Source organism: Elaeis guineensis, chromosome 7 (genome assembly GCF_000442705.2).
Source record: "Elaeis guineensis isolate ETL-2024a chromosome 7, EG11, whole genome shotgun sequence".
NCBI classification, from domain to species: Eukaryota; Viridiplantae; Streptophyta; class Magnoliopsida; order Arecales; family Arecaceae; genus Elaeis; species Elaeis guineensis.
In genome coordinates, this window is record NC_025999.2 from 32,504,073 (window position 1) to 32,525,080 (window position 21,008).

Consider the following 21,008-nt stretch of genomic DNA (forward strand, 5'->3'; position numbering starts at 1 on the left):
CCCGGCTCCCGTAGGAGTCCGGATGAAGTCTTCTTTGGCGTAGAAACCCGACTCCCGTAGGAGTCCGGGCCTTCCACTTTACTCATGTCAGGACGAGGTTCTCCTTCTGTCCCTGACAGGGCTGTGGGGGCACATTAGGGTGTTGCCAGGCCTCTCCCCCCATCCGGTCTAAAAGAACCGGGCCTTCGACTTTGCTCAAGTTAGGGCGAGGTTCTCCTCCTGTCCCTAACAGGGCTGTGGGGGCACATTAGGGCGTTGCAAGGCCTCTCCCCCCATCCGGTCTAAAAGAATCGGGCCTTCGATTTTGCTCAAGTTAGGGCAAGGTTCTCCTCCTGTCCCTAACAGGGCTGTGGGGGCACATTAGGGGTTGCAAGGCCTCTCCCCCCCTCCGGTCTAAAAGAACCGGGCCTTCGACTTTGCTCAAGTTAGGGCGAGGTTCTCCTCCTGTCCCTAACAGGGCTGTGGGGGCACATTAGGGCGTTGCAAGGCCTCTCCCCCCATCCGGTCTAAAAGAACCGGGCCTTCGACTTTGCTCAAGTTAGGGCGAGATTCTCCTCCTATCCCTAACAGGGCTGTGGGGGCACATTAGGGCGTTGCAAGGCCTCTCCCCCCATCCGGTCTAAAAGAACCGGGCCTTCGACTTTGCTCAAGTTAGGGCGAAGTTCTCCTCCTGTCCCTAACAGGGCTGTGGGGGCACATTAGGGCGTTGCAAGGCCTCTCCCCCCATCCGGTCTAAAAGAACCGGGCCTTCGACTTTTATAAGGTTGCCCTCTCATTTTTGATACAGTCTGCTTGAATTATCCTAAGACAAATGGGCACGCATTTTTTGATTAGGACAAAATTACTGGTAGTACATCCGTAAGTTTTCTGAGCTCCAAGGTCGCGGGAGGTCGGCTCCTCCGAGCTCCTTAAGATAATAAGTTCCAGGCCGGACTACTTCTTTGACCTCATAAGGTCCCTCCCAGTTTGGGGCAAGCTTCCCCTGGCCCTGTGGTTGTGAGACAGCAGCTCGTCGGAGCACTAGATCCCCTGCTTTAAATGCCTTGTTCTTGACTCGGGCGTTGTAATATCGGGCAACTTTCTGTCTGTAGGCCGCCATTCGAACCTGAGCAACCTCCCGCCTTTCTTCCAGTAGGTCGAGGTTGGCTCTGAGACTTTGCGCATTTTGGGGTTCGTCGAATGCCACGACTCGTGCCGATGGGAGTTTAAGCTCGATCGGGATGACGGCTTCCATACCAAAGGCTAAAGCAAAGGGAGTCTCCCTTGTGGGCAACCTCTGGGTGGTTCGATACGCCCATAGCACATGATAAAGTTCGTCCGCCCAAGTTCCTTTTGCTTTTTCGAGCCTGATCTTAATCCCCTACAAAAGGGTTCTGTTCGTTACCTCAGCTTCGCCGTTCGCCTGAGGATGGGCCACTGATGTGAAGTTATGGGAGATGTTTAGATCTTCGCAGAATTCAGCAAATCTGGCTCCTGCGAATTGCCGTCCATTATCAGTGATTAGGGTTCTAAGCAAACCGAACCTGCATACGATTGATTTCCAGACGAAATCCTGCACTTTCGCCTCTGTGATTTTTGCTAGTGGCTCGGCCTCGACCCATTTGGTGAAGTAGTCGATTGCTACAAGGAGGAATTTCCTTTGACCAGACGCCATGGGAAAGGGGCCAAGAATATCCATCCCCCATTGCGCAAAAGGCCATGGGGCACTCAAGGGTGTGAGCTCGGTAGCAGGTTGTCTCTGGACGTTGGCGTATCTCTGGCATCGATCACACTTTTTGACATATTCGATTGAATCACGATGCATTGTTGGCCAGTAGTACCCTTGGCGGAGTAGCTTGTGGGATAGAGATCTAGCACCCAAATGGCTTCCGCAAGCTCCCTCATGTACTTCCCATAAAGAGTAGTCAGCTTCTGAGGGTCGGAGGCATCTCAAGAGAGGCAAGGAGTACGATCTTTTGTACAATCTGCCCTCATAAAGGATGTACCGGGAGGCTTGATTTCGGAGTTTCCGGGCCTCTTTCGCGTCCTGGGGGAGAATCCCATCTCTAAGATAGGTTATCAGTGGGTCGATCCAGTTGGGCTCGTGGTCGATCTCCATTACGAGTCGTGGTTCTTCCGTACTCGGATGTTTTAAAACTTCAAAGAGGATGCCTTTGGGCAATTCGGTCGGAGCCGATGTCGCCAGCTTGGAGAGAAGATCGGCTCTGGTATTCTCCGACCTTGGAATTTGCCTGATGTCGAAATTGCTGAAGGCAGGGGTGAACTCCTTCACCTTCTCAAGATATTTGGCCATACTGTCCTCCCGCGCTTCAAAGCTCCCGCTGACCTGCCCCACCACAAGCTGGGAATCGCTGTGCATCCGGAGTTGACCTATTCCAAGCTCCCTGGCGATCCTTAATCCTGCGATCAGAGCTTCATATTCCACTCCATTGTTTGTTGCGGGGAATTCGAAACGCAGAGCATACTCCACGATGACTCCCTCCGGGCTGGTCAAGATCAAGCCCGCACCCGCGCCTGCCATGTTGGAAGATCCGTCCACATGGAGGGTCCAAAAGCTATCGGAGGAACTGGCTTCTTCGTCGGGGGAGTTCAGTTGAGTCTTCAGGCCGTCAATTTTGCTTTGCTCAGGTTCGGCCTCCTCGGGGATGGTGCATTCTACTATGAAATCTGCCAATATTTGGGCCTTTATTGTCGGTCTAGGTTTGTAGTTGATGTCGAATTCTGTGAGCTCGATTGCCCATTTCGTCATTCTCCCAGAGGTGTCAGCTCGGTGTAAAACTGCCTTGATCGGTTGGTCGGTGAGTAACGTCACCGTGTGCCCTTGAAAGTAAGGCCGGAGTCTTCGAGCTGCAATTAACAAGGCGTAGGTCAGTTTTTCTAATTTAGTATACCTGGTCTCGGCGTCCCTCAACACGCGACTAATGTAGTAGACCGGTCGCTGAACTTTCATTTCCTCTTTAACAAGGACAGCTGCAAGGGCTGTGGGAGAGACTGCCAGGTACAAAAATAGTTCCTCCTTAGACTCGGGCTTCGCCAGCAGTGGGGGCGAGCTAAGGTAGCTCTTTAATTCTTCGAATGCCTGTTGGCATTCAGAGGTCCAACAGAAGTTCTTCGATTGCTTGAGGGTTTGAAAGAAGGGCAAACATCGTTCGACCGACCTCGCGACAAAGGATTAAGAGCCGCAACTCTTCCTGTGAGGCACTGAACCTCCTTGATCGACCTTGGGGCAGTCATATTTTGGATGGCACGAATTTTCTCCGGATTGGCCTCGATCCCGCGCCCCGATACCATGAAGCCCAGAAACTTTTCTGAGGTTACCCCAAAGGCGCATTTGGTCGGGTTCAGCTTCATTTTATACTTTCGAAGAGCACCAAAGGTTTCCTCGAGGTCGGCGACATGATTTTCGGAAGACCTGCTTTTCACGAGCATATCGTCCACATAAACCTCCATGTTTCGGCCGATCTGCTCTTGAAGATTTTGTTCACCAGTCGTTGATAGGTTGCGCCCGCGTTCTTGAGGCCGAACGGCATAACCCTGTAGCAGTAAAGGCCGCGATTAGTGATAAAAGCTGTCTTTTCTTCATCTTCCGATGCCATTCTAATCTGGTTATAGCCGGAGAACGCGTCCATAAAAGTGAGAAGCTCATGGCCCGAGGTAGCGTCCACCAGTTGGTCGATCCTGGGAAGGGGGTAGCTGTCTTTTGGGCAAGCCTTATTCAGCTTTTTGAAGTCGATGCACATCCTCCACTTGCCGTTTGCTTTCTTGACCAAGACAACATTGGAGATCCACTCAGGATAATTGACCTCCTTGATAAATCCGGCCTTGAGAAGTTTATCTACTTCCTCGGCTATTGCCCTCTGCCTCTCCGGGGCATGACTCCGAATTTTTTCTTTTGTCGGCCGATGTTTAGGGTCGACCACCAGATGATGTTCCATGACCTCTGTGTCAATCCCCGGCATATCCGTCGGGACCCATGCGAAAATGTCCGCATTCCTTCGGAGGAAATCCACGAGATGCGTCCGCACCCCCTCCTCCAGGTTGGAGCCAATTAACACCACATGCTCCGCATTCCCATCATTCAAAGGAATTGGTATTAGGTCCTCGATCGGACCGCCCCTCTCTTCAGTGAGGTCATCGCGCACATCCAACCCGTCGACCGGACAGAGGTCCGCTTGATCGTTCCTTTGTAGGGCGATGTTGTAGCAGTGCCTGGCCAGCGCTTGGTCTCCCCGGACTTCTCCGATCCCCTTGTCGGTGGAGAACTTCAATTTCAAATGGTAGGTCGAAACAACGGCTCTGAGGGCATTGAGGCCGGGTCGGCCAAGAATTGCATTGTAGGCAGATGGCGCCTTTACCACCAGGAAATTCACCAGGGCTCTGGACTGCTTTGGATGCTGACCCGCGGTCACAGTTAGAGCTATCATTCCTTCCGTTGGAACGGCATCACCAGTAAACCCTATCAAGGGGGAGCAAATCGGCCTTAAATGACCGCCAAGAGTGGCCATTCTCGAAAAGGCATTGTAGAATAAGATGTCGGCAGAACTTTCGTTGTCGACGAGAATGCGACGGACGTCATAATTTGCTATGTTCAAGGAAACTACGACCGCGTCGTTATGAGGGAATTGGACTCCCTGGGCATCCTCTTCAGTGAAGGCTATGGGTTCTTCAACTTTTTGCCGCTTGAGGGGAGCAGCTGATGTGCTGATTGCCTCCTACCGGGATTCCCCCGAGATGACATTGACGGAATCCGGTGGGGACTGGTCGCCTGGCCACCCTTTGTCGGCGACCAGAGCCGGAGGTAGTCGTGCAGAAATCTCGCGAGAGGGCATCGGACAGGGAAAAGAGGATTGGATGCCGGAAAAGATGGCCGGAAGCGGGTCCGTTGAGCGCTCCTTCAAGAACAAGGGTGCTGCGAAGACACAAGCCCTTCCTCTAGCGCCAATCCTGTTGGTGCAAAAATCCGCCTGCGTCGGAGAAGCTGGAGTTGGGGAAGCCGCGGTCGCCGCCGGGACCTGCAAGGGAAGTCTAAACCGGAGGTGGGGTTGCTCCGGTAAGACCCTCCGACGCTCAAGTCAGTTCTCTGCCTCAACAAGAATGGAGTGCTCGAACGGAGAATTTAGCAGAGTTTTGAGATAAGGAAAATGAGCTTAAAGAATAACGTATCTGGGTCCCCCTTTTATAAGCGAAGGAGGCAACGGATTGATGGCGATGTTTGTAACCGCCTGGTAGTGGGCCGCCCATGGTCAGGAGAATTGATTGCGAAAGATAGTGGGGTAGACCCGTGGCTATCGTCATAGCCCGCCACGTAGGGCCTGTTGCAAGTAGTGGAGCGACGTCCGTTGCCGCTAGTTGTCAGCGAGTAGTGGGATCGTGCAGCACCTGCCGCAGGGAATGGAGCAGCATCGTGGCCGTTGACACAGCCTGTCAGAGAGTAATGGGTCCGCCGTAGGGGGTGATGGAGCCGCACGGAATCCGCTACAGGAAGTGGAACAGGATCATGGTTGTTATTGTGATCTGCCAAGGGGCGCGGATCTTGTTGATCGAGGCTCGGCAGTGGTCAGAGTTTGGCCTTTGTAGGAGTCCGGAGGGGTCCTCCTTTCGGTTGAGGTCGTGGGTGGAGTCCGGCTCCAGCAGCTGATACTGAGGTCGGAGACTGAGGGCGGCGCCCGCTCCCGTAGGAGTCCGGGCGGAGCCGTCCTGCCGTCGATGGCAGAGCCCGGCTCCCGTAGGAGTCCGGGCGAAGTTGTCATGCTGTCGATGGCGGAGCCCGGCTCCCGTAGGAGTCCGGGCGAAGCTGTCATGCTGTCGATGGTGGAGCCCGGCTCCCGTAGGAGTCCGGGCGAAGCTGTTCTGCTGTCGATGGCGGAGCCCGACTCTCGTAGGAGTCCGGGCGAAGCTGTTCTGCTGTCGATGGCGAAGCCCGGCTCCCGTAGGAGTCTGGGCGAAGCTGTCATGCTGTCGATGGCGGAGCCCGGCTCCCGTAGGAGTCCGGGCGAAGCTGTTCTGCTGTCGATGGCGGAGCCCGGCTCCGTAGGAGTCTGGGCGAAGCTGTTCTGCTGTCGATGGCGGAGCCCGGCTCCCGTAAGAGTTCGGGCGAAGCTGTCATGCTGTCGATGGCGGAGCCCGGCTCCCGTAGGAGTCTGGGCGAAGCTGTTCTGCTGTCGATGGCGGAGCCCGGCTCCCGTAGGAGTCCGGGCGAAGCTGTTCTGCTGTCGATGGCGGAGCCCGGCTCCCGTAGGAGTCCGGGCGAAGCTGTCATGCTGTCGATGGCGGAGCCCGGCTCCCGTAGGAGTCCGGGCGAAGCTGTCATGCTGTCGATGGTGAGCCCAGCTCCCGTAGGAGTCCGGGCGAAGCTGTTCTACTGTCGATGGCGGAGCCCGGCTCCCGTAGGAGTCCGGGCGAAGCTGTTCTGCTGTCGATGGTGGAGTCCGGCTCCCGTAGGAGTCCGGGCGAAGCTGTCATGCTGTCGATGGCGGAGCCCGGCTCCCGTAGGAGTCCGGGCGAAGCTGTTCTGCTGAGGATTTCGGCTGTGGGTATTTTATACCCAATATTAATTAATATTTCTACTAACTCAAAGGATGTATCATAGACATAATGTACACAATGTGATAGTAGAATTACCCTTTTATTCATTTATAGTCAAAATTATAAATTTATCCTTATATTTGTACAGAAATGTGTCAGCCAATCTGACATCTAGAACACACATCTAACATAAATTAGATTTAATTTATTCTCTAATTTTTTCATGTTATAAATGTTATATTCAGATCAGAAAAAAAAAATTTTAATTAATTCATAAGATTGATCTGTTGCATGCCTAGACTAGTTGTAGAATTATTCTATTAACTGTCTAGAATAGATTTTATATTGAATAGTTTAATTTAAATCTTATTTTTTAGATGTTACATGTGATATATCAGATCTGAAAGCATGCTAATTAGATCAGATTTTAATACATGAGATGTATGCAAAGCATGTATAAGTTAGATCTGAAATTATATATGTGATATGTAACTTAGATCTAACTAGTTTTGTAGTTAAATCAATATTTTTGATTAAAGTGTTCCTCATGGCCGTCTGGTCATAAGAACAAAGTAGGATTTAAGATCCTCTCCTCCCATTCAATGGGGTGTTCTTATGATGTGTAGGGGTGCTGCGCGTTCATCCTTAATCAGAAATCAAACTTACTTTTCTACAAAATACTAGATCCTGAAATCTTAGGATTTATTTTATATATTTTATTTATGAACCCAAGACTTAATTAATGAATTAAGCTTATGAAATTAAATTAGGTCTAAAATTGAGAATTTCAGATCTAAGTCATTTTCATAAAATTGGGTTTGGACTTGGGTAGCTCAATTAGGTCTAGCGATTAATCAAACCGAATCAAAAGTTGGTTAGGTGAGATCATGAAAACTAATAATTGACCAGCCTAATAGGATTAAGTCTAGATCAAGGTCAAATCATATTTAGATGTGACTCGATCAAGTTAAGACCTAATTTGGCTCAGTTGTTAGAGCCTAGATTGTAGATGTTGCTCCTAGATTGATTTTGATGATTACAAAGCAGATTGAAGGGATACAAATAATTTTAAATTGAAAAAGTCTTTATGCTCTTCAAGGGCAAAATCATAATTTTATTAAAATCCTGATTTGATAGTATCAATTGATAGAACAAATGATTTGTAAACTATTGGTGAAAATTTCATTATTTTTGGACTTATATTTTTGAAGTTATGAAGGTTTGAAGTGCATGAGTCGACTCATGAGTCAACTCATGGCACTATGAGCTGACTGGCACGCAAAAAATTCCCATGGCACGTTGGATTTTTGGCTTGGCACGACCTGTGAGTCGACTCATGAGTCGACCCACAAGGCATGAGTCGACTCATGAGTTGACCTCTGCTGATTTGGGCCAAAAAATCCAAAAATCCATGTTTCTGGTCTTTGCAATAGAAGTCGACTCATGAGTCAACTCCTGAAGCATGAGTCGACTCATGAGTCGACCCCTGCGGCGGAAAATGTCAGCAACGGTTAGTTTTTTGCCTATTTTAATTGTCTTTTATGCTTCCTAAAAATGCTCTAACGGCTCTTTTTCTGCCTAATATGTTTTCTCTTGCTTCTAATGCTATAAAATGTTTCAAATGGTGAAAGAAATTGCAGATCAATCGGCAGATCAAATGAGAGATCAAATTCATTGAGAGGATCCAAAAATATACAAAAAAGTGATCAACGAGATATTTGAGAGAAAAAGAAAAGAGGATCCAAAATCCACACGAGAGATTGTGAAAGAGATTCAAGAGCATTCAAAGAGAGGATTTATCACGCCTATTGTTTCAACCTTGATCTAGAGATCTTTCAAAACCTTCAAGAGATCTTCAATCAACGATCATCCTCTTCTCAAGCATTCATTCAAGCGTTCATCCACCTTGAGAAAATTCAAAAAGAATTTCTTCATTTGAGTAAAGTATTTTTAATTGTTATATTCGCTCATTTAAGGAGCTGTTATTGTATTAATTTGTGCTCTAAATTTTTTACTCTTGTAAGTAATTGTTCTTGTTTTTGGAGGATTTCCAAAACAAGGAAAGGTTGATCCGAACCTGAAATCGGAGTGTTTTGGATTTACTTGTACCCGAGAAATAAGTAGACTAGCTTGGGATAGCTAGTGTCGGAGTTTCCGACGTTTTGTATTCGGGTTGAATACAAGTATAGTGGATTGAAATTCCCAAGTAGGAGCTTGGGGAGTGGATGTAGGTGCAAGGTTGGCACCGAACCACTATAAATCCTTGTGTTTGTGGTGTGCTTTATCGCTTCACTTTATTTCTTTATTATATTCTTGCATTCCTGCTTTAGGTAATTAATATTGAATTAAAATCTTTATCTTGTTCATCATAAGTAATTAATTAAGTCTAAAATTTTTAGAAACCCAATTCACCCCCCCCCTCTTGGGTTGCATAGCTGGGCAACAAGTGGTATCAGAGCCGGTGCTCTAGCCCTTCTTTGATCTAACAATCAAAGAGCCAAAGATCTATGGCAACCCATGTCGGTACTTCTCTAGCCGAGGGGCAATCTACAAACCGACCTCCACTTTTTAATGGGTCTAATTACACCTATTGAAAAGCTCGGATGAAGATATTCATACAAGCACTCGACTATGATATGTGGAGTATCATAGTGAACGGTCCTCACACACCCACCAAGATTATAGATGGTGAGGAATCAACCAAACCCGAGAAAGAATGGGATGAGGTTGATAAGAAGTTGGCACAATTAAATGCCAAAGCTATGAATGTTCTTTATTGTGCACTAGATGCAAATGAATTTAATCGCATTCTACTTGTGCATCTGCTAAAAAAATATGGGATAGGTTAGAAGTAACCCATGAGGGAACAAATCAAGTAAAAGAGACTAAAATAAACATGCTAGTGCATAAATATGAATTGTTCAAAATAGAACATGATGAGTCCATAACTGCTATGTTTACTTGTTTTACTGATATAATTAATGGTTTGAAGAGTCTTGGCAAATCTTATACTAACAATGAACTTGTAAGGAAGATTCTCAGGTCACTGTCAAGAACTTGGGAAGCCAAGGTGACTGCCATCCAAGAAGCAAAGGACTTGAACACTCTACCTCTAGAAGAGCTTCTTGGATCCTTGATGACTCATGAACTTAGCATGAAGCAACATCAAGAGGATGAAGTCGAAAAGAAAAGAACCATTGCCCTCAAATCTACAACTTCGCCTGATTATGAAACGGATGACACTGAAGATGAAGAACAGGATGAAGAGATGGCACTCATCACCCGAAAATTTAAGAAGTTTCTAAGAAAAAGGAAACAGGGGATGAGAAAGAAATTCACAAAAGGAGATCAAAGCAAAGAAAAAGAGAAAGATCAACCCCTTATATGCTACGAGTGCAAGAAGCCGGGACATTTCATATCCGAATGTCCACAACTGAAGAAAGGTCCCAAAAAGTTCAAAAAGAAGGCAATGATGGCGACTTGGAGTGCGAGTGATGACTCAAGCTCCGACGAGGAAACCTCAACAGAACAAGTCAATCTGTGCCTAATGGCACACGAAAATGAGGTAACTTCTGAATCCACTGGTGAATTTACTTTTGAAGAATTGCATGAAGCATTCTATGATTCAATTGATGAATTAAAGAAACTAGGGAAGAAAAACAAAGAACTGAAATTGGAAAATCAGTCCTTAGTGAAACAAGTTGAAAACCTTTCAATTGAAAAATTCACCTTGATTCAAGAAAATCAAAACTTAAAGGATGAAATTAACAAGCTGAAATCTATAGTAGATAAGTTCACCTTAAGCTCAAACAAACTAAATATGATTCTTGATAATCAGAAAGCTATATATGATAAGGCTGGACTTGGCTATAAACCCCTGAAGAAATAAAAATTTCTGAAGGATATTTATGTAAATTATTCAAGTAACAAGTCTACAAATATTACTTGTTTCAAATGTGGAAGAATAGGACATAAATCATACACATGTCTTATTAACAAATATGCAAACACAAAAAAAATATGGGTTCCAAAAGGAACCATTTTGACTAACCTAAAAGGATCCAAGAAAGCTTGGGTACCTAAGACAGAAACTTGACCTTTGCTTGCAGGTGTGTCTAGCATCCCAAGAAGGAAACAAGAAATGGTATCTTGATAGTGGATGCTCGAGACACATGACTGGTGATGAATCACAATTCATCACGCTTGATGCTAAGGATGGAGGGATGGTTACCTTTGGAGATAATGGCAAAGGAAAGATCATCGGGATAGGTAACATTGGTATCACTCCCTCCAAATACATTGAGAATGTTTTATTAGTTAAAGGTTTAAAGCATAACTTACTTAGCATTAGTCAATTCTGTGATAAAGGGTATAAAGTAGTTTTTGAATCATCTGTTTGCATTGTGACTAGTCCTATTAACGATGGCATTAAATTTATAGGACATAGGTATGGCAATATTTATATGGTAGATTTGAATGACTTAGCCAAATTAGACATGCAATGCCTAGTATCCTTGAATGCTAAAATTAATGAAACTAGTTGGTTGTGGCATCGTAGACTTGCACATATTAGCATGCATTCTCTTTCAAAATTAATTAAAAAGGATTTAGTTCTTGATTTGCCAAAATTGAATTTTGAAAAGGATAGAATTTGTGATGCATGGCAATTAGGAAAACAAACTAGAGTTTCATTTAAATCCAAAAATACTGTTTCAACTTCTAGACCTTTAGAGCTCTTACATATGGACTTATTTGGACCAACCAGAACCACTAGTCTAGGAGGAAAACAATATGGCTTTGTAATTATAGATGATTACTCTCATTTTACTTGGGTTTTCTTTTTGGCTCACAAAAATGAAACTTTTCATATTTTCACTAAATTTCATCAAAAAGTCTCTAATGAAAAAGGATTTTCAATTCAAAATATTAGAAGTGATCATGGAACTAAATTTGAAAATCAAGATTTTGAAAATTTTTGTGATGAAAATGGAATTGGCCATAACTTCTCTACTCCTAGGACACCCCAACAAAATGGGGTAGTTGAAAGGAAAATAGAACCTTAGAAGAAATGGCCCGTACCATGCTTTGTGAAAGCAACCTTCCAAGATATTTTTGGGCGGAAGTAATTAACACAGCATGTTACATTTTAAATCGTGCTTTAATTAGACAATTTTTAAAGAAAACCCCCTATGAACTTTGGAAAGGAAGAAAACCAAATATTGCATATTTTCATGTTTTTGGTTGCCGATGTTTTGTATTAAATAATGGCAAAGAAAAACTTGATAAATTTGATGTAAAATCAGATGAAGCAATCTTTCTAGGTTACTCCTCCACTAGTAAAGCATTTAGAGTTTTCAACAAAAGAACTTTAGTAGTTGAGGAGTCCATACATGTTGTTTTTGATGAATCTAACGATCTTCCTTCAAGGAAGAATGAGGGTGTTGATGATGCAGATCCACTAATAGAAGGTATGAAGGAGATCACTCTGAAAGATTCAGCAACTCCAGAAGACAAGGATCAAGAAGACGAACAAAATGAGAGAGGTGAAGAAACTCAAGAACAACCTCAAGGTACAAATGACCTACCCAAGGAATGGAGGTATGTTCACAACCACCCTAAGGAGTTAATTATTGGTGATCCTATGCATGGGGTAAAAACTCGTTCTTCACTTAGAGATATAGTTAATCATTGTGCTTTTGTATCTCATCTTGAACCTAAAACTTTTGAAGAAGCTGAAAATGATCATAATTGGATTAATGCTATGCAAGAGGAACTTAATCAATTTGAAAGAAATAATGTTTGGACCTTAGTATCAAGACCTAAAGATTATTCAATAATTGACACAAAATGGGTCTTTAGAAACAAATTAGATGAGCATGGAAATATAATTAGAAATAAAGCAAAACTAGTTGCTAAGGGATATAATCAAGAAGAAGGAATTGATTTTGATGAAACCTTTGCACCTGTTGCTAGATTAGAAGCTATTAGACTTCTACTTGCATATGCTTGCTTTATGAAATTCAAATTATTTCAAATGGATGTTAAAAGTGTATTTTTAAATGGATATATCTCTGAAGAAGTATATGTAGAACAACCCCCTGGATTTGAAAATCATGCTTTTCCTAATCATGTCTTTAGATTAAATAAAGCTTTATATGGATTAAAACAAGCACCTAGAGCATGGTATGATAGGCTAAGTAAATTTCTACTAAATAATGGTTTTTCAAGAGGTAATGTAGATACAACCCTCTTTATTAAAAGAAATCAAAATGATATGCTAGTTATACAAATTTATGTTGATGACATAATTTTTGGGTCTACTAATGAATCCCTTTGTCAAGACTTTGCTAAGCTTATGCAGGGGGAGTTCGAGATGAGCATGATGGGAGAACTCACCTTCTTCCTCGGACTCCAAATCAAACAATCAAAAGAGAGAATCTCTATCACCCAAAGCAAGTACACCAAGGAACTACTCAAAAGATTTGGAATGGAGAACTGCAAACCAATTGGCACACCAATGAGTCCCTCATGTAAGCTTGACAAGGATGATGAAGGTAAATGTGTAGACTTAAAATACTATAGAGGTATGATTGGCTCATTATTATATTTAACTGTAAGTAAGCCTGATATCATGTTTAGTGTTTGCTTATGTGCTAGATATCAATCTAATCCTAAAGAATCTCATTTGAATGCTGTTAAAAGAATCCTTAGATACTTAAATGGTACTCAAACTCTAGGATTATGGTACTCTAAGGACTCACAAATTGATTTATTAGGATATTCAGATGCTGATTTTGCTGGATGTAAATTAGATAGAAAAAGCACAAGTGGAACTTGCCAATTTCTTGGAGTTAACCTAATCTCATGGTTTAGCAAGAAACAAAATTTGGTAGCACTGTCTACGGCTGAGGCCGAATACATTACAGCCGGAAGTTGTTGTGCTCAAATCTTGTGGATTAAACAACAACTCGAAGACTTTGGAAGCAAACTTAATGAAACACCAATAAGATGTGACAACACAAGTGCCATAAATCTATCTAAAAATCTAATTCAACACTCAAGATCCAAACATATTGAAATAAGACATTATTTTATAAGAGAACATGTTCAAAACAAAAATGTAATTCTTGAATATGTTTGCACTGAAAACCAATTAGCTGATATCTTTACAAAGGCCCTTAGTGAGGATAGATTCTATGAAATTAGGAGAAATCTAGGAATTCTAGATCCATATGCCTAAATTTTCTCTCAATTTCCAAGAATTGATGTCAAATATTCTTAGAGCTCAATTTCTAACATCTATCCTGGTCCCAAAAGCTCAAATTTATCATTCTAAAAACTTATCATTGAGCAAAATTCCTTCACTCAAAATTTCAAATTTTTCTGGAATTTATTCACATTTTTCCTGATTTTCTGAACCTCATGAGTCGACCCCCATGAGTCGACTCAATGGCAAACTTGTAAATCCCACCAACTTCCCACGGGTTCATTGTTTTTAAACTGGAACCTGTTCGTGAGATGACTCATCTTCTCATCGTCCTACTTCCAAAAGCCGTCTTCTCCAACTCTTTTTGCTTCAAATCCAAGGATTTATTTCGAGGCAATTCTCCCTCCTCCTCTCCACCAAAAATCGCCACCTTAGAAAAGGATTTTTTGTGCTTTCTCGCATTGTTTGGCGCGGTTGGAACGTGCCCTAGCACTTCACCGATCTTCACAAATCCACTTCTTTTCTCCACCAAAATTCCTCTTCTGTTGTGATCCCTCCTCCACTCATTCAAGTCTCCTTGCCTGCTACTATATTGAATATGGCTCCAAAGATGAAACTTCTCCAAAGAAGAAAGTCAATCCGTGAGCCTGAAGAAATTGTCCGAAAGAAAAGGCATGCTCAGTCTTCAACTGCTCCCACTCCAGTTTTAGTACCTGCTCAAGGTCCCTCTCAATCCCTCCAAAGCCCCAATAAGAATCCTCTTTCCGATAGAAAAGTCGAAACCGGGAAAAATATAGATTTTTGGTTCTTTGAGAAAGAGGGCTTTACTTTTGCAAGTAAGATTAAAAATCAAGGATGGGAACTCTACTGCTCCCTTAAGGAAGTCACCTATGTTGACCTAGTTAGAGAATTCTACCAGAATCTACTTTATGGAAGTGGGTCAGTGACTTCAACAGTCAAGGGAATTGATATCTGCTTGGATTCTAGGATATTGGGAGAAATACTTCAGTTGCCTAGTGAAGGATACTCATATATGGAACTCCCAGTAAAAGAAGAGGGGATCAGAATTATTCTAGGAGAAACCTATTCAGGAAGTTTAAACAAATTGGAAGCAAAGATTTTGTCCATTGAGATGAGGGTCCTGCATCAGATGGTAACAAAGCTCTTCTTTCCTAGGAGTGGTAGACATGACTTACTTTCCAGCAGAGATGTATGTGTCATGTTTCATGTCATCACTCAGACCCCCCTGAACCTCCCTGCACTTATAATAGAGGCCATGAGAGAAACTTTGAACAGATCCAAGGCACACTTGCCTTATGGTATGGCCCTTACTAGAGTATTTAGGAGGTTTGGAGTTAGCTGTGAGGGGGAGGCTTCTACTAAGCTCTCTCATGTGGACACTTTCAACCAACACACCCTGCACCGAATGGGATTTATAAAGACTGATGGTGGTTGGATCAAGGGATCTGAGGAGAGAACTGAAGAGAGAACTGAAGAGAGAACTGAAGATAGAGCTGAAGTCAGAACTGAAGAGAGAGTAGAAGAAGAAGGTCCATCATCTCCTGTCCATGACTTCAAGGCAGCATCACCACATATCCAGTTCATTCCTGATACAGAGGCTGGACCTTCAGAGTTTACTAGGATGCCCACACCAGTGTATCAGCCAGAGAGCAGAGCACCTCATTCAGAGTTTAGACTGGCTGACGATCAGATCGAGCATATATCACAGCGTGTGGCTTCTTTGCTGTCTAGCCAGTGGAGTAGTACTACTTTTGCACCAGGAGACACCTCTTCTGATCAGACCATTACTCCCCACATCTCCACTGTATTTCAGATGATATCAGATCAGTCCATCCGGATCCAGCAGCTTGAGGACACAGTCTGGAGACTGACTGGCAGAGTTCTTGATTTGCAAGGGCAAGTCTTGCTTTGGCCCATCCTAAGCCACAGGAGTCAACTATTGAGGTCACAGACCTCACTGCAGAGGCTGGCAGGCTCAGAGGAGCTCTAGAAGGTGGATATGAATTACTGAGGAAAGAGATCCGAGGATCGAGTGAGCATGCTACCACTCAGTTCACTGCTCTACTTCAATCTGTTTCAGAGCACTGAACGCACTTGATTCTATCAGACTCACCCTTTCTGTTCAGTCCTTAGCATCTCAGCGTACTCAGCCTCCCAGTTCATCTCGCTCTCCTGCTCGTGCCAGAGGCAGACGGGGTAGAGGACGCACTTCTGATCCATCAGCTTCTCATACCATATCTGATGACTCCGATCCATGATTTGTCTTGATCATTACTAGGTCCTAGGAGTTAGTGTCTTGTTCTAGGATCTGAATTTTGGGGTCATGTATTGACAATTAGCTAGTTGACTTTTATTTAAGAACTATGTAATGAAACAATTATGGTTTTAATGGAATCATCTTTTACTTATATTTTCACTTTTGTAATGATGTTGATCATATTTTGGTTATATATATTCTCCTTGTTGAAATATTGTCTTCTCTTTGTTGTTGTTTGCTGTTGATAATTGCTATATTAAGGGGGAGCAAACATCTGTGATAAACTCTAAAAGGGAGAAATTAAAGAATATTTCAGAAAAAGGAAGAGTTAACCATGTTTGATGATGTCAAAAAGGGAGAGAAATTAAAAAAAATTGAGAAATTAAACAAAAATTGGAGAAATTAAACAAAAATTAGAGAAATTAAACAAAAATTTGAGAAATTTGGTATCAGACAGAAATTAAACAAAAAGCCATCCAAAGAAAACTAAATTATGGGAAATTAAAGAATTAAAATTAAAGAAACAATCAAAATACAATGCTAAGTACAATGCTTTACATATGCTACCTTGATACATCTTTGAAATTTTATTTACCTTGATACATCTTAAGAAATTTAACTCACTCTGATACACCTAAAATTTCTTTTAACTTGCTCTGATACATTATAAAATTTGCTCTGATACAGTGTGAAATTTTCTCTGATACATTGTAAAATCTTTACTGATAACATTGTAAAAATTATTTTTCTTTGCTCTGATACATTGCAAAATTTATTTTCTATTTCTCTTGCTCTGACTATATCTTAAAACTCAAAATGATCTAATAACTCTTTATCAAATCTTTATAACAAATGGACAAACTATTTTTGCATATGACCATTTATATTACATGCCAAAAGAATCATACTCTTTTCAAGCATATACACCTATAATGCATTCTTTTGAAATTAGTGATTCACATAAATGTTTTTGTTCAAATATTTTGTCATCATCAAAAAGAAAAAGATTGTTGCTCCTAGATTGATTTTGATGATTACAAAACAGATTGAAGGGATACAAATAATTTTAAATTGAAAAATCCTTATGCTCTTCAAGGGCAAAATCATAATTTCACTAAAATTCTGATTTGATAGTATCATTGATAGAACAAATGATTTGTAAACTATTGTAGAAATTCATTGTTTTTGACTTATATTTTTGAAGTTATGAAGGTTTGAAGTGCATGAGTCGACTCATGAGTCCACTCATGGCACTATGAGCTGATTGGCACGCAAAAAATTCCCATGGCACGCTGAATTTTTGGCTTGGCACGATCTGTGAGTCGACTCATGAGTCGACCCACAAGGTATGAGTCGACTCATGAGTCGACCTCTACTGATTTGGGCCAAAAAATCCAGAAATCCATGTTTCTGGTCTTTGCAACAGAAGTCGACTCATGAGTCGACTCATGAGTCGACCCCTGCGGACGAAAATCATCCGCAACGGCATTTTTTTTGCCCGTTTTAATTGCTTTTATGCTTCCTAAAATTACTCTAACGGCTCTTTTTCTGCCTAATATATTTTCTCTTGCTTCTAATGCTATAAAATGTTTCAAATGGTGAAAGAAATTGCAGGAAAGTAATCAATCGACAGACCAAACGAGAGATCAAATTCATTGAGAGGATCCAAAAATATACGCGAAAGTGATCAAAGAGATATTTGAGAGAAAAAGAAAAGAGGATCCAAAATCCACACGAGAGATTGTGAAAGAGATTCAAGAGCTTTCAAAGAGAGGATTTGTCACGCCTATTGTTTCAACCTTGATCTAGAGATCTTTCAAACCTTCAAGAGATCTTCAATCAACGATCATCCTCTTCTCAAGCATTCATTCAAGCGTTCATCCACCTTGAGAAAATTCAAAAAGGGTTTCTTCATTTGAGTAAAGTATTTTTATTGTTATATTCGCTCATTTAAGGAGCTGTTATTGTATTAATTTGTGCTCTAAATTTTCTTACTCTTGTAAGTAATTGTTCTTATTTTTGGAGGATTTTCAAAACAAGGAAAGATTGATCCGAACCTGAAATCGGAGTATTTTGGTTACTTGTACCCGAGAAACAAGTAGACTAGCTTGGGATAGCTAGTGTCGGAGTTTCCGACGTTTTGTATTCGGGTTGAATACAAGTATAGTGGATTGAAATTCCCAAGTAGGAGCTTGGGGAGTGGATGTAGGTGCAAGGTTGGCACCGAACCACTATAAATTCTTGTGTTTGTGGTGTGCTTTATCGCTTCACTTTATTTCTTTATTATATTCTTGCATTCCTGCTTTAGGTAATTAATATTGAATTAAAATCTTTATCTTGTTCATCATAAGTAATTAATTAAGTCTAAAATTTTTAGAAACCCAATTCACCCCCCCTCTTGGGTTGCATAGCTGGGCAACAGAAGCCATGAGATCTGAAATGGAGTCCATGAAGTTCAATGATGTATGGACATTAGTTGACCCATCTGAAGGGGTAAAGCCCATAGGGTGTAAGTAGGTCTTCAAGAGGAAGAGGATGCAGATGGAAAGGTGGAGACCTATAAAATCTATTTGGTTGTCAAAAGTTATCGTTAGCATTATGGTATTGACTATGACGAGATATTTTCTTCTATGGCAATGCTCAAATCTATTCGGATCATGTTTGCGATAGCAGCATATCTGGACTATGAAGTCTGGCAAATGGATGTGAAGACAGCTTTCCTAAATAGAGAGCTGAATGAAGAGGTGTATATGATATAACCTGAAGGGTTCATATCCACAGATGAGTCGAAGGTGTGCAAGCTTCAAAGATTCATTTATGAATTGAAGCAAGTATCTCGGAGTTGGAACATACATTTTGATAAGTGATCAGAACGTATGGCTTCGTTGGGAATGGAGAAGAACCCTGCATATATAAGTGGGCAAATGGTTCGATAATTATATTTTTTATGTTGTATGTGGATGACATTCTCTTAAACGAAAATGATGTCCCTGCATTACAAGGAATAAAAGTGTGGCTGTCATCACAATTCTCCATGAAAGATCTAGAAGAAGCAACCTAAATCCTAAGAAAGAAGATCTATAGAGATAGATCTAAGAGGCTGCTCGGGCTCTCCCAATCCATGTACATAGATACTATGCTGAAACAGTTCAGCATGGAGAATTTTAAGAAAGGCTATCTTCCGATAGGGAAAAAAAATTTTCTTTCGAAAGGAGATTGTCCGATAACTTCTCAAGAAGAGAGTGCGCATGAGTAGAATTTTATATGCTTCAACAGTGGTTCTATTATGTACGCCATGATATGTGTGAGACCAAACATGGCATACTCATTAGGGGTAGTAAGTAGATACCAGACTGATCTAGGAGAAAACCACTGGAAGGTTGTAAAGATCATTCTTAAGTATAAGAAATACTAAGGACCAGTGACTTGTGTATGGTGAAATTGACTTGAAACTTGTGGGGTTCACCGACTCCAACTTTCAATTAGACCATGATAATAGTAAGAGTGTGTTGGTTATATTTTATACTAAATGATGGAGCAATCTGCTGAAAGAGTTTCAAGCAGAATTACTATGGCAGATTCTGTTTGCAAAGTAGAGTATATCGCAGCATCCGATGCTGCGAAGGAAGCTGTATGGTTGCGAAAGTTCATCGACAAGCTCGAAGTGGCACCCTCCATTGATGGCCCTATCTTGTTATACTACGACAATACTGGAGCCATTGCTCAAGCCAAGGAGTCGAGATCCCATCAGGTGCACCAAACATATTCTGCATCGTTATCATCTTATCCGAGAGATCGTGGATCGAGGGTGACATCGACCTTCAGAAGATCGATGGAAGAGAGAACCTGGCTGATCCATTTACTAAAGCTCTCAAAATCAAAAAGTTTGATCATCACAAATCGAAGATGGGTATATGATACTGTACCAATGGATTTTAGTCCAAGTGGGAGTTGTTGGAAAATGTATCCCAAAGCCAACCATTAGACGATTGTGCTCATTTTGTGAATTGTATATGAATTTTTATTAACAAAAGTATTTGGTATTTTCATTACAAATTGACTATCTATTGAAACTCCTGTGTTGTAATGAAGTCTTTAGGACAATATATATAAATCGATGAAGGAAGATTTGTCGTTAAGTCCTTAAAATTATCCGTGACCAAATAATATGCTATTACTAGATGATAGCGATATCAAGTGTAGGTCATTGTATGCCATATGAGTTGGTTGTCCTTAATCAAGGAGTGTGGAGATACTGTTATGACATGTAGATGGAATATAGGAGTACATTCACATCGAACGTGACCATGTGCCGAATACTCTGCTGTCAAGAAGTAGCTTGTGAAGGGTATGGGTGTAAGTGTCCCTCCAAATCAACCACCACGGTGACTTGTAAGTAACTCATTATATTTTAGTACCTGACTATTTGAGTTTCTAACTTAGTGATGGAAGGATACTAGGTGCAGTCAAATACTAATCAAGTCGGTGTGTGAGTCAAGATGGAATTGACCCCTCTGAATTGGTAAGAGATATAAATGAGTGTATTTCAATTTAGTAAAATCTTGATCAGGATAATCTATGGATGGATTTGAAAGGTTGAAATATAATATGATCGACTTAATTAGGGTTGACAGCTAAACTCTATGTCATCTTGAGCATTTGGGTCAAAGAGATGAATTATACGATAATCATATGCCAGTAGGTTCTAGAAGGTTTGCTTTGCACAGTTCGACTATCCAGTCATCGGGTCATCATTGCTAGATGGTTACATCGATTGGTATAGAAAGTTATTCCTATGCTACCATCTTAGGTTCGAACCTATGGGTCACATGCATTAGAAGATTTGGTCAGATCTGATGGCTGAAGAGTCCAATTGGATTGTGACTCTGGTGAAGAGTCCTACTTGAACTAGGACTCTATGGAAGAGTCCCACTGGGATTGGGACTCTATGATTGATGGAGAATTAATTAGTAATTAGATTACTAATTGACTCAGTTT